Source organism: Stegodyphus dumicola, chromosome 7 (assembly GCF_044657685.1).
Source record: "Stegodyphus dumicola isolate Sdum_Otavi_A_Nest chromosome 7, ASM4465768v1".
In the NCBI taxonomy this organism is placed as follows: Eukaryota; Metazoa; Arthropoda; class Arachnida; order Araneae; family Eresidae; genus Stegodyphus; species Stegodyphus dumicola.
Window position 1 is genome coordinate 66,030,281 of NC_140774.1, and position 15,993 is coordinate 66,046,273.

Sequence of the window (15,993 nt, forward strand, 5' to 3'; positions counted from 1 at the left end):
GTATTGTATTTTTCCGACACCTAGCCGAATTTGACATGAACCATCATTTCGTTTTTCCCATCCAACTGAGATAGACTCTTGAGAAGCTTTTTCGCTTTTCGCCAACCAAGTCGGGCCGCAGCGACCGTTTGCGTTTTTTTTTCCTCTGCTCACTCAGATAGCTCATGGTTTCCCTCTCGACACCTAGCCAGGATGGACGTCAGCCATCCTTTGGTGTTCTGATCGAACCAAGATTGACACGAGCCACCATTTTGTTTCTCAACGAAAAAGTAAATTTTCTGAATGGGTACCGGTGTTCAAATTCTTTTGTGACCGACTGTACAAACACATTAATCAATTAAATTGAAATAAATAATCGGATGTAATTTAAAAGACAGAAATAAGTTAATGTAAGAGATTTAGATTTAAAAATTTGCACACACAAATGATTTATCAGATTTTGTAAGGTTTTATTTCATAAATAACTTTGATTTTGAAATATGGCATTTAAACCTATAAACCTGCATGGATACTGAAAAGTGATGAATATATAAGAATATTATCATTTCCAGTAAGTTTTCCTATTGAATAATAAATTCTGACAGTCCTATGCTATAAAAATAGGGTCTAAGTTTGCATAAAAATTCCTCTGTTAAATAAAAGAATTTAAGTAATTTCTATAGCCTTTTTGTCAATACACTAAAGATTTTTTAACTAATTACACGTCCTCGCTTGCAATTAGAACCATCATTAAACCCCTATTTTATCTAATCATTTCCTGAACATTATCATGTACATAGATTGACTTCGTCTTTGTAACTGATAATTATTACTTGCAAATTATTCTCTTGCTGGTGAACTATTAACAACCCTTTCTATTGCTGAGTTAGGGTTAACAATCTTCGCTCTCACTACCGCCTGCCTTACGGAAATCGGCGTAAAATGCTGGTACCTGGACGCCTATTCTATGATCACTGGATCTGTCTACAACTTGAGCGAACAATATTGACTCAAAAGAACCGGTATGGACAGCCATCACAACTTATCGGAGAAAGCCATTCTGTGGTCCTCAGTTGGAGGGCGGGTGGGTCCATTTAACTTTACTGGAAGGGGACAAGGCTTCAAGGAGCTTTAGACCAATCGCACTACAGACGAGTGACGAAATTTATAGCGCGCGCTGGCTGAAGTTCTAAGAATATTCTCCCATTATTTCACTAACTCACACGCTGCATTTGTAGTTCGAAAAAAAAAATTGCACAAAACAGTATTATGACCAACACGCAGTAGAATATGCTGCTGTGTTATGTGAAAGAAAATCTCGTTTTTTAATGGGAAAGTTAACGCAGGAATTTAGAGGTAAGAAATAAAGAGTGATGTGGGATACCATGAAAGCAATGGTAAATAGATAAGAGTAAATGAATTAAGCTTACTTCAAATCCTTTTAGAAATAAACAATTTTAATTATTTAAATTTATAATATGATTAATTTGCATTACAATCTAATAGCAAACTAAGTTTTTTTTTTTTTTTTTTTTCTTTTTTTTTTTTCTTTTTTTTCCCATGTTTACATTAAAACTGTTTTCCCGTAATTTATTTTACAGTTACTATTCGAAAAATATTTCTTTAAATAAGAAATTAGAAAGAAAATATTTCTTTCTTAATATTTCTTCTCTTTTTTATTTTCTTTTTCTATGAAAATTATTTCTTTCAGGAAAAGAAATAAAATTCATTCGCTATTACAATATGGCCGATTGCTGCTGCATTCAATTATCACACACGCATCAAAATGCTTTATTTTAAATAATTTATTCTATAATTAACATGAAAGAAAATATTTTTTCAATATAAAATATATAACCAAAATTAAACTAATCTATCCTGTATGTGTGATTAATTCGTTTTGCAATTTTTGTCACACAATTACTAATACCTTTTTTTCAATATTACATTGCTGTTATTTTAATTTTGTATATAAGAACTGCTCAGTTTAAATATTCTTCCTTCTCAAAAGATTTTGTTCTTTGAAAATAATTAAGAGATAGTAATATTTTCACAATGGAAGTACTAAAGTAAAAATAATCAGTGTAGGTCTCCTGCAGTTCAAGTCCTTATCAAACCAGCGTTTCGACACATTTTAAATAGAAAACTAATAATAATCAATATCTCTTTTACAATATAAAAATGAGAATGCTATGAACAGTATTTTAATTTATTATTATTTTTTTTTTTTTAAGTTTGCAAAGGAACAATGATTTTTTAATACTATAATAGGTTACAAAAGTACTATTCCATGAACAAACCCTCAGTCTTATAGCATTGTTACTTTATAGCATAATACAATAATAATACAGTATAATTCTGCTAACAAGCCCACCAGCCGCCGAGCGGTAGCGTCGCTGAACGCAGGTAGTTTGGTCCGAGATTCGAATCCCGCGAACGAGCTGGACGGCGTTTTGGTGGCTTTCCCCATGTGTAACGTGTATACGAGCCAGTTTCCCTTAGAAAGTCCTCACTTAGAAACCAGTTTTAAAACGTATTAAAATTACACACACAAAAAAAAAAAAAAAAAAATCTGAAAGCTTTCAGATTTTCTATTACTCCCAAAGGGCCATTTTTTTAACGTTTTGCGTGTTACCTTTATTTATTAAATATCATGTTTTTCGCACTTAAACCATAAAATTCAATTCAACAGCAATATCATATAATTTTAAAAAAGCATATTTTTAGAATTTCCGATACATAGTCTCGCGCGCTAGAGATGAAACTGTTTTTTGCCATTGCTCGCTTTGAAATCGTTGGGTTTCTTAATCAAAAACTCAAAAATGCTTTACAAAATATGATATATGAAATGGATAGTAATACAAATTCCCAGTTCCAAATTTGGGCCTCCAGATGCCTATATTAGGATGGAGGATTACGTTATTCAGAATTTCATGGCTCTAGGTACCGTTGTTTTATCACAGTGCGAGAAACATTCATACATTCTGCAGATTCCTCATTATTTAATTTCTTTAAATATAATAGAGTGCGATAATACTTGGTGGCAACGATTTGAAAAGTGAAACGCCATTTATCATGAAACGCCACAAAATGGCAAAACGAAATTAATAGCCCCTCTGGGCTAAAACTTATTTTTAAAAGTATCACACTAGTAGTAGTACAACTACTGAAAAAAATATTATAAATCTATTTTATAGTTTTATTATTATTATTATTATTATTATTATTATTATTATTATTTAATTTTTATTTTAGTGTGAATTTCGCGTAATAATGAACGACATTTTTTGTGTTCACAGTATTATTCGTAAGGTATTCAACTGTTAGATTTTAAAATAAACGTAATTCTTGCTGTACATAAATCGAGTAGAAGCTTATCGGATGTCTATATTTGTATTAAATGAAGAAGGTTTATGTGCTTGATAAACTTATTATCTTCTACATTTTTAAAGCGTACAATTACAATTTATATCTATAATTTCAGGAATACTATAACCTTTCTTTCAGTAGAAATTGCGTTCTTGTTTTCTGAATGTGGCTCCAAATACTCTCTCAGTTCATCCCAAATTAAAATAACTATAAATTTTGGCAATCTGAAATACGCAATGAAAACATCTTTTGGCAGAGCAAAAGCATCAACATATTTTCTATAAATTCGCCATCGATTCAGATATCTACGACGGTATTCTTCGTTTAAATATGAAAAAAATCAGCGGCGAAAACACATACAAAGCCATTGTCTACTTAGTACGTCAACTGGACAACCCTGATTGACGACGCGGCAACAATTTTTCACGCGCTTTCGACAACTTCCGTACTCAGAGAATATAGGATGTTGGGCAGACCTGTTTTTTACTAGCAGCGACATCTTGCGGCCCACAACTTGCTGTCGACTCTCGTAGCGTAGAATAACCGTCCTGGGCTGCTTGTGTGCATGCGCGAACGTAGGTGGTGTGAATAGCCTGTTAGCTATTCGCACCGTAAGTGCGATTAGCCACTGCGTCTGCCATTACGCATCCCGACGATGGAGTTATTTTTAAAATTCAGGGAAAATGATATTAAATTCATGAAATGTAATGATTACTAATTAAAAAATAATGACAAATTAAATAATTGAAAAGGATGATTAAATATTAAGCATATTAAAAATGATTAAATACTGTTGGGTGCGTACGGGTTCGTTACGAAATGAATGCACAAGTCCGATGAAAAATGCACAAAAATTTATTATTATCACAACAAATATGCTTAAATTTCCTCAAATTATCGTGCAGTATTACAATATCTCACAGAAGTTATCTTTTAACTACTCAAACGTTCAATAGAACTTTACTCAAAACATCTAAAGAAAGCTAATCTGCGAATTCGCTACAATCAACAAGAGCAGTTTTCTAATCAACAACAAACTAAGAAACTAACTACTCGAACTGAGAGGTTTTCCTCCTTTTATAAGATTTTAAAATCGCGTGCGAGAATTTTCCAGTACTTTCTCGAAATCAAAAAGAGATATTTATTAAATGTTTAATGCACGCGCTCTTGTATTTTTAATTTTCCGGCTTAACTTTCTTTTAATATTCGTCACGCGCTGCACTGCGCGGGAAATAAAACGATCTAATTTATAATTGAACTAACATTAGCTTTTTAAATACCAAATTCGTAACACTGCCCCCTTCCCAAGGACTGCACGTCCCGGGCAGTACAATCCCTGGACAGGAAGCCAAACTTACAACTAAAGGTATAAATGCAATAATAATCAATACATTACAATAATAAACAACATGAATAATAAGTACAATAAATAAAACAAATCAAATGCTATCAAATACAAATCAAATACAAAATACAAATCAACTGCAAAATACGAATCAAATGCAAAATACGAATCAAATACTAAATACACATTTAGAAACAAAAAGGACCATGGTCTTACACTATTTACAATTATTTACATTACGTACTATGGCCATAGTAATGAGCTAACCTGTCGTAATGAACGACTTTAGGTTTAGAGTTCGAAGACTTACGAATCCGAACCACGACGTCATTCAACCTGTTTAGGACTGTGTACGGGCCATTCCAAGGGGACTGTAATTTCGGACAAAGTCCTTTCCGTCGAGTCGGATCCACAACCACACCTTGTCTCCTTCGTGGAATTGATGTTCAGTAGCTCTTTTGTCTTCATCTTCTCCGTCGCCAAATTGACTCGCTCTCGTGCAAAGTTGTGCATCACTTCAAACAGGGCCTGTAGATCTTGAATATATTCCTCAGACGATGAAGGAGCATCCGGAGGGCGGCCAAACAATAGATCACAAGGCAGACGAAGGTCACGACCGAAGAGAATCTGTGATGGAGAATAGCCGGTAGTCTCGTGGACAGCACTGCGGTAAGCCAGTAAAAAGAGTAGTAATTTCTTGTCCCAGTCCTGTTGGTTTCTGGAAACCACTAATGAGAGGTTATTAAAGATGGTTCGATTGAACCTCTCTACCATGCCGTCCGACTGGGGATGCAATGGCGTCGTTTGAGTTTTGTCAATGGCGAGTAGTTTTCATAGTTCTTTGATTTCTGCCGAGGCAAAATTCCTTCCCTGATCGTAATGTAACTGAAGAGGCACTCCGAACCTGGAAATCCAGTGCTGTCTCATTACCTCAGCTACTGTGACAGCCTCTTTATCAGGAATAGGATAAGCTTCGGGCCCCTTGGTGAAGTAATCAACGACAACGAGTATGTATTTGTTGCCATCAGCAGTTCGTTGCAGAGGTCCCAGGATGTCAAAAGCGAAACGTTCAAAAGACGCCCCTACGTTGTAACGTTGCAGCTTGCCTCAATTATGGTCTCCTCGGTCCTTTCCGACCTGCACAGACATCGCAAGATCTGCACCACTTTTGCACGTCATCCTTTGCATTATTCCAGTAAAAGCGCTCACGAACTCTCTGCAAGGTCTTAATTATTCCAAAGTGATCTCCTGTAGGGCTGCTATGTAATTCTTTAAGGACATCAGGAATGCGGGATCTTGGAAGTATAAGTTGCCATCGAAATGTCTTCCCATCATCCGATTCGAATTTCCGGTATAACACGCCGTTTCGAATGTGAAGTGAATCCCAGAGTGCCCAGTATTGTTTTGTTGTAGGACTACAGATAGAAATGTCCTGCCAGGTAGGTTTTCTGTTTGATGACTCCATTAAATCAATTATGGGTTTAATGTTGGTCTTTCCTGACTTCATCATCACTCCACGGGTCTCGAACAGCCGATGTTGATGTTATAATTTGTCTTGCGACCGGAGTCAGCACCTCGTATTTCGCTTCCACCCTGGAACAATATCGGCAGCATTCTGGGCAAGGTCGTCTAGACAGGGCGTCGGCGTTCCCGTGTGATGATCCCTTACGATGACGGATAGTGATGTCATATTCTTGGAGTCTCTGTATCCACCTGGCTATTTGACCCTCAGGATTTAAAAGCCAGGCCAATGAGGCATGGTCCGTGTGGTGGAGGAATTTTCTGCCGTATAGATAATGATGGAAATGTTCTACAGCTTTGACTATGGCGAGCAACTCTTTCCTGGTGGCACAGTAATTCCTCTCCGGTTTAGACAGGCACTTGCTCCAGTACGCCACTACACGTTCTTGGCCGTCTATTTCTTGGGACAAAACCGCACCGACACTTTCATTGCTCGCGTCCGTGTCGAGAATAAATAATCTGTCGAGCTGAGGATACGTCAGGATTAGAGCAGATGTTAAAGCTTCCTTTAAGTTCTTAAATGTATCCTCGCATTCTTTCGTCCACAAGAACTTTTGCTTGCTTTCTGTCAGCTTGTGAAGGGGTCTTGCGATGGAAGAAAAGTTCTTCACGAACCTCCTATAGTAGGTGCAAAGCCCTAGGAAGCTTCTCAGCTGATGGACATTTTCGGGACGTTTCCAGGATTTAACGGCTGACACCTTTTCAGGATCCGTGCACACACCTTCTGGAGAGATGACATGTCCCAGGTAAGTCACGTCCTTTCGGAACAATTTGCATTTAGCGGGACTCAGCTTTAGATTGGCCTCTTTCAGTTTCTGAAGCACCTTTAAGATTTTCTAGATGCTCTTCAAAACTCTTTCCGACGATGATGATATCGTTCAGGTATATCAGACAGGCTTCGTAGGAAAGACCTTTCAAAACAGTCTCCATAAGGCGTTCGAATGTTGCCGGCGCATTACACAGTCCAAACGGCATCACCTTGATTTGCCAAAGCCATTGACCCGTAGTAAATGCCGTCTTTTCTCGGTCTTCAGGGTGCATTTCTACCTGCCAATACCCACTCTTTAAATCAAGCGTTGAGAACCACTTGCTTCCAGAAAGAGTGTCTAGAATGTCGTCAATTCTAGGAAGAGGGTAACTGTCTTTCTTCGTAACCTCATTCAACCGGCGATAGTCGACGCAAAATCTTGTTGAGCCATCTTTCTGACGAGAACGATAGGAGATGCCCATGGACTCGCTGAAGGCTCGATGACATCGCCTTCTTCCATATCTTTTAGTGTTCGCACCTCTTCCTGTTTAGCAAACGGTAGACGCCTTGGATGTTGCTTGATCGGGGGATGATCGCCGGTAGCTATTCTATGCTGTGTTAAACTTGTTCGCCCCACGTCAGAAGACGAGCGGGAGAAAACAACTTGAAGATCTTTAATGACGCGATCGGCAGCATTCCTCTCTTTATCGTTTAATTGCGCATTCTGCAATAACTCTGATGTAATGCTTTCTGAGGACACGGATTCTGGGATGTTACTCTTTCTTTCAACGCTGGTTACTGGAGTACATGTTGCAACCACTTCACCTTTCTTAATAACTCTCGCCGTCTCAGTTACATTGGCGACTCTCACCGGGATAACCGTTCTGGATAGGTCGACGAGTGTTGAGGCTACTAGTACTCCTTTCAGGCTATTACAGTTATTGGGATATTCTATGATGCCGTAGCGGAAATGTCTATTTTCGGCTATGGACCCAGGAAGTAAAAACTCGGTTCTTGCGGGTATTGGATATCATCTTGAGCTATAATCTTGTGGATAGATTTCACTCCATCATTAATTCCCAATAGGGCTATGTCCTCGGATGTAGAATGAAATTCGTTATTTTTAAAGTCCAAGGAAAAATTGTATTTCCTTAGAAAGTCCAATCCGAGTATGCAAGAATCAGTGATCTCTGCTACATATGCCGTGTGATGGTAAGCGGCACTTCCAAACGTGATGTTAACGTTTACTTTTCCATCCATGTCGATCTTCTCACCGGACACAGTCTGGAGGGTAACGCAGGGCGGCGTCCAGATAAGTTTGTTTCCCAATTGTTGAGCCAAATCTTTTCGGATGATGGTAACGTTGGCTCCTGTATCTATCGTCATATTGCAGGGAACTCCATTAATATGTCCTATTATGAAAAGTCCATTACTGCCGCCTCTCACTGCAGAAATCTGAAATGCTTTAAACTGGGGCTTTTCATTATCTGGCAACCTCCGCCCCGCGGGATGGCCACTAATTAGTTTCCCTGCTGTTTGATAGGAGCGGTCTTAACATCCGTACCCTGGGGTATTCTGCAGTTTCGTCGTATGTGTCCTTCAGCACCGCAGTTCCAGCACTTTAGGTCGGTTTCTTGTCACTAATATTCCGTCTCAAGGCGTTCAATTGTCTAGTTAAATCGTCTAGACGAACAGTGATTTGATCCCCTGGCTCCTGGACTTGAGCAGCTCTGACTGGATGGCGGTTTCGACGGGGGGGGGCTTGCTGGGCTGCCTCAAATTTCATGGCGTACACTAAATCTTTAACAAATTTTCGAATCTTTAACATCCGCCATTCGCAGTGCTTTCTGTATTTCAGGGTCCCGTATGCCATCGATGAAATATTGCAGCGACAGGATTTCCCTCGTTTCTCTCTGGCACTCCGTAAAGGCGAGGTGGGACAGCCTTTCAACATCCGTGGCGAGTTCCTGGAGTGATTCGGTGGGCTTCTGTTGACGGGATTTTAATTGAAGCCTGCTGTAGTCTTTTAAACATTTCTCGCCAAAGCGCACCTCCAATGCGCCGGATAGAGCTCCGAAGACTAATCCCTGGTTTTAGGAAGCATCTGCATGATATCTGCTGCATCTGCTCGCGAAGAGGCGGCGAGATGACAGGCCTTAGCTTGGGAATCTCATCCATTCGCATCCGCCACTATAGAAAATTGTGTTTTGTACACTTGCCAGGAGGTCTTCCCATCATAAGTGAATAACTTCAGAGAGGGACGAGCAGGCATGGGTAAAAATTTAAAACCATCACTATTGTTCCCTGCCGTCGCTACGAATTACTTTAAAATATCCACTTCTTTGGCTACTGCAGAAACCCTATCATCAATTTGTTGTTCGATTTGGTGTTGGACGGCACAAACTCTTCCTTCAGTTCGTTCCTCCACAGCAGAAACTCTTCTTTTTATATATTCTTTTACAGAAGAAACTCTTTCTTTTATTTCTTCTTTTATGGAAGAAACTTTTTCTTCAATTTGCCCAAATTTATTTTCAACCACATCTATTCTGCCTTCCATAGCATCGAATTTGGTTTCTATTATGCAGGCAATTTCTCTTTTCATTTCGTATTGACTTTCTTCAATTTTTACTTGTACGGCTTTTATTTCGTCTTTAAAAGTTAACTGACCAGCTTGAACGGCCTTCATCTCTTCCTTAACGGATTCTTGTCCCGCTTTCATTTCTTCCTGATTAGTTTCATCTCTTCTTTCATTTCTTTCTGATTAGATTTCGTCTCTTCTTTCATTTCTTCCTGATTAAATTTCATCTCTTCTTTCATTTCTTCTTTAAACGAGGCAAACGCTGATATCAACTGCCTTAATTGCTCTTCCATCGCTCTTGTTATTGGCATTCAAATCCCACTTCTAACACCAAAAATTGTTGCGTGCGTACGGGTTCGTTACGAAATGAATGCACAAGTCCGATGAAAAATGAACAAAAATTTATTATTATCACAACAAATATGCTTAAATTTCCTCAAATTATCGTGCAGTATTACAATATCTCACAGAAGTTATCTTTTAACTACTCAATACAGCATTCAAGTCCATGCATGATACATTCGGTCAGGATAGTAGCGTAAGGTTACTGAGATAGGGTGCGCAGTCCAGCAGGTAATCAGGAGTAGAACCACAGCAGTGGGCGTGGTGAGATCACACAATCCTTAACACATACTAACACATTCCTTAACACATATTAATTAATTTAGAGTCTCTAGCCTGCTTCCAGGCAAATAGCCAATTTTGGCAGTAACACAGTACTTGGTTAAATAAGGTTAGATAGAGCACAAAACACAACTTCATATGTACACTATTTACATATTTACATCACCACCGCGCATTATGGTGAATTGACCGAGGTCTCTTCACCACGCTGTCCACCGTAGGGTCATAATTACCGAGTTCTCTTAGCGTGTGCACTGGAGAATTATCCATTTTTTCGAAGAAGTTGTGCGCCTCCATGAGGATTTGTTCAGGAATGGGCTTTATTTTCAAGTCTGCATGAATGATGCTATTTCGTACAAACCAGGGCGCGTTAGTCTCTCAAAATTTTGTTTTGAAGGACTTCTAGTTTTCTCCTATCCGTCTTATTGGCAATTGGCCACGCTGGGGCGGCGTAGAGCATAACTGGCCTAATCATAGTGAGATAGATCATGCGTTTAGCTTTTAAGCTCAATTTCTATTTCCTACCTATAACAGTATAAAGCGACATGAAAACTCCGTTTGCTTTATTTACTTGGTTGGTTACGTGCTCTTTGGAGGTGAGCCTATCATCTAGGGTAACTCCCAAGTACTTTGCGGACGAGCAAACTGGAATCACATCATTCTCTATCTTGATACCCGTGTTCGTAGTGACATTTCTTCTGTAGCGACGGAATTGGACAATTTTACATTTCGCGGTATTAATATTAATTCTCCAAAGTTGACACCAAGCAGCTACTATGTTGATGTGAAACTGTAGGTTAGTAAGAGCAAGTTGGGGGCTTTTAGATTCCGATAAAATCACCGTGTCGTCTGCATATTTCAGGGTTTTAGCATTCAGTGGGTTGGGTAAATCATTAACGAAAATGTTGAATAATTTTGGGCCAATAACAGACCCTTGCGGGACGCCGCTGGCAATGATTTTCCTTCCGGAAAGGGAGTCTCCAACTCTCACCTTGAAGGTTCTTCTTTTTAGGTATGAGATGATTAGCTTCACAAGGCTGACAGGAAAAAGAAAGTTATTTAGCTTGTAAATCAGTGCTTCGTGCCAGACCTTGTCGAAGGCCTTCTCAAGGTCTATGAAGCATGCTGCCACACCAGTTTTGTGGAAAAAAGCTCTCGTGATAAACTCAACGATATTTAGTACTTGATGGGTTGTACTGTGGTGTTTCCGGAAACCAAATTGGACCGGGTCTATCAGATCCAATCTTTCTAGGTGGTCTGTAATTCTGTTGTTTAAAGCTTTCTCAAATATTTTTCCGATAGCCGGAAGAAGGCTAATAGGACGATAACTGTTTGCAAGTGAGGGGTTTTCCCCGGCTTCAGTATAGTGATAATAATCGAGTGTTTCCACTGCGAAGGGTAATAACTCGTCCTGATGCAAGCATTAAAGATGTTTGTAAGTAGTACTATACACCTTGGAGGGAGGGCCTTCACAGCACGATTGCTGATCTCGTCAAACCCGTGAGCTTTCTTGATATTCATATGTTTAATGATAGCATGGACTTCTTTCGGGGAGATGAATTTTATATAATCCGTATTATCCCTGTTTTTGAGCATATTAACGACATTTTGAACCCCTTCTTCGTGCTGGGGGTTGGTCGAGGGGTTGGGCCTAAAAGTCTCCTCAAGTTTCTCTGCGAACACACTGGCTATGTCTTCTTCAGAAAAGTCGGTGGATCCCATGTGACTAATTGGAGCAATGTGATACGTCCTATCTTTTTTCATCGCATTTACAATTTTCCACATAGAGCTTGTATCAGTGCTAAAATGCTCTAAAAGATTATCCCAATTACTTGACCTGAATTCCATGATGCCGGCCTGAATTTTCCTGTTGAAGTAGTTTATAGTCCTTTTAAGTGAAGGGTCTTGCGTAACATTAAACCTTTTCCTAATTCTATTTCTTTCCTTTATATCGCGAGAAATATCTTCAGGGAGTTTATTCCTCAAGGTATCTCTGCAAGCATACGAAGAACTCTTAATCGCATTTTGAATTTTGGAAGTCAGCGAATAAATTTCACTTTCAATTTCCCCGCTGTCTCTCAGATGGGGATTACAAGGCATGTTCCGTAGTTTATCTGTAAAGCTGATCCAATTCACTTTAGTGCGTTTCCTTGGAGGGTCAGGGTAAAAGCCGTGAAAATCAAACACTACTGGATAGTGGTCTGACGACAGTTCTTTCTTGACTTCTAAGAAGGGAGTCTGACTAATATTTTTAAGTAATGCAATATCTAGTATATCTCCGCCACTTCGACAGTAGAAAGTGTATTCACTTGGGGTGACTAGCTGTAAGTTATTTGCATAGATATAGTTTTTAAGCAGACTACCATTTCTGTTACCCATCCTGGCTCCCCAGGAGCGATCTTTTGCATTTAGATCACCCGCTAGTATGGTAGGGAAATTCGTCGACATTATTATGTCTAAGTCCTGTAAGTTGATATCCTGCGGGGGGTTTTACGATGCTACTATAAGGCAATTCTCATTGGTCGTACTGCTAGCAAGAATTGCAGTGTATTCTAATCTCGTCGTCGTCGGGAGCTTGATAGTGTTGAATTTAATGTGATTCTTGATCACAACTGCAGTACCTCCGCGGGTAGTTCTGAGCCTATCGCTTCTAATAACGCTATAACCGGGGATTTTGAACTTATCACAATGCTTGAGATGAGTCTCACTTATCAACATAATGTCAATATCATGAGCCGATAAAAAGTCCATTAATTCAAGTTTCTTGTAGTAAACACCATTTGCATTGAAAAGGGATATCCTTAAGTAAGAATGCGTCGCATCGATCAGATTTGTCACGTGAGCATGGTTATTAGAACTCATATTCAATATTTGAAATGTATTCGATGGCTTCCATGCCGACTTCAATTTTACCAATTAGGGACTTTGCTGACTTAAACTTCGTAAAAAGTTCCTTCACTTTGCAAAGCTGCTTTTTGAACCAATCAAATATGATCTCTTCAGGTTTTCCGCCTTTCGCCCAACTGGGCCAAGTTTTGGCGTTTTCGTGAGTTTTTCCACCCGGCAAGGTGAAGTCATCTTTATTCAAAGTAAATCTAGCTTCCTGCTCTTTCGCTGAGAGTTGGGGTTTATTTCTTCGGATTTTAGGATACTTTTCACATCCCTTGTACGACGAGACATGACTTCCATCACAGAACGCACTGCGCGCCGGTAGTTTATCCTTGGGAGTTTTGCACGTGAAAGTTTCATGCCAGCCTGCACATTTCATGCAGCGGGCTCTGTAATGGCAGTGCTCTCTTGAGTGTCCATAACGCTGGCACCTGTGACACTGCACAGGTCCAGGCTTCTTCTTGTACTGTCTGACTACGACATCAAGTCCTCGAAGTTTTTCCAAATTCCAAATTTTCTTTCCATCATCATTTCGCTTGGTTTCAAGTAGAAACAAGGGTAGCTTCACTATCTGACCTTCCCTATAGCTGGTCAGCTGCCTCACGTTTTATACGGGTATTTTTAACTCCCTTCAGCTCGTTTTCAATAGCTTCTACTTTCATCGTTCTGGGTAGCTTTTTTATCACCGCTTTTAGCGGTCTGAGTTAATTTTAAAAGTGTGGAAAGGGACTCCTTCGCTTGCGAACATGCCTGTGATCGCTCTATAATCATCAGGGTTTTTGCTCGAATGGTTAGAGTATCTCCTTTCATTCCAGCTTTCTAACTTTTAATTTTTAAATCTTCCTCTATTCTCTCTTTTATCTTATCCCAGTCGCCCCTGAACTTGTCTAACACGATTGGGGGAATATGGCTTGCCATTTTTCTGGGGGCAATAAATTCACCTTCGGTATCTGCACTATCCATTTTGTCGTTATCCTGTAAATCCGCAAATTAATTTTTCTGAGGTGGTTCATTTATCTTAATCTCAGATCGCGTTCTTTTTAGAGTATTGCGAGGGGCAATAAAATCCGTCCTCATCGACCACGTTTTTATTTTTAAGCTTAGAATTTGTCCTCCTAATTTTAGGGGTTTCCTGCGCTTGCATATTTAGCTGTAAATCACTTAACTGCTCTGAAATATGCTGAATTCTCTCAGTAACCGGTCCTGCTTTCAAACCTGATTTTTCTAATTGTATCTTTTCCATAATCAGATTATAAATCTCATTAAACTTTTCCTTCGGTAGGTTACGGATAACCCGTTCATCTAGATATTTCCCTAAATCATCTATCTCTATTTCTGACATGGCTAGCTCCAACCTAGCTGTTAGCTACTGGTAACTGCAGCTTTGTATTAACTTTATACTCTGACGTAATTTAAAGCGTTTCGAAGGGCGTCACAAATCACAAATTTTCAGAAACGTATTTTAACACTAACTTACTTACTTCAGTTACTACGAACACTTACAAAATCTATAACTTAACTTAACTGCGAATATTACTACTCGAACTGGGAGGTTTTCCTCCTTTTATAAGATTTTAAAATCGCGTCCAAGAATTCTCCAGTACTTTCTCGAAATCAAAAAGAGATATTTATTAAATGTTTAATGCACGCGCTCTTGTATTTTCAATTTTCCGGCTTAGCTTTGTTTTAATATTCGTCACGCGCTGCACTGCGCGGGAAATAAAACCATTTAATTTGTAATTGAACTAACATTAGCTTTTTAAATACCAAATTCGTAACAATACTTAAAATAATAAAGGGAAATAATTGGTAAATAAGGAAAGTAATAAAATTGACGTCATGTGGTTTAAGCGATCGTCGCCACAAGCATAAAAATATTGTCATTGCCACAAAAAATAAAAACTTTGAAAAATAGGGTCGTTGCCACAAAATCAAAACGAAACTTTGATGATGTCATTCCGTCTACGTGACTTCTGGTTGTCACGTGATCCAAGACGGCGGAGACCACGCCCCTTTTCTGTGACGTCACTTCCGTCGCACGAGTACGGGGGCTTACTACTAACACCAATGTTAACAGAAATATCCCTGCTGAGAAGGCTAAGATAAATACAATTGTTAACACAAATGACCCGGTTGAGGATAATAACATGGAAATAACCAGCAATGAGGGCAAACAAAACACTAATGAGACTCAGAATAATACTGACCAACAACAACCCACTGAAAATGACTTTGTGAAGAAAAATCGAATTCCACCTATTAATGTAAAGACAAATGGCCAAATTTGGAAATCAATTAGGATCTTACTTAGAAACAATGACATTGAAGCTAATTGTAACCAAATACCCGGCCGTTGTAAAATTTACACAAAAAATGCTGAGGATTACAAACCATGTATCAGACTTCTAAAAGATGCTGATGTTGAATATCATTGCTACGTATTACCTCAAGATAAGGACCTTAAGCTAGTTATAAGAGGTCTATTTCATGATCATACACCGGACGAAATACGAGAAGAGCTTTTGGCTAAGGACTACACTTCAGTTAAACAGAAGACTCACAGAAGAAATGGTGAAGTCACTAAACTTCCACTATTTTTAGTTTCACTCCCAAAAAATGCCAAATCAGTGAGTATACATAATGAAGATTTTCTGCTAGATCTCAAACTTAAAACTGAACCTTACAGAGGAAGGTCGGGACCCTTGCAGTGCTACAGGTGCCAAGGGTTCCACCACACCCAGGCAGGATGCAACCACTTACCAAAGTGTGTTCGATGCGGTCAGGAGCATTTCTCCTATGTATGCCCCAATAAGGACAAGGGCAAGCCCCCTCGCTGCGCGAACTGCAATCAGGAGCATACTTTGAACTTCAGGGTTTGTGAAAAGTTCCCGAAAAAGGTCGGTAATGACAAAACTAAAACATACGCAAGCAGAGTGGTAG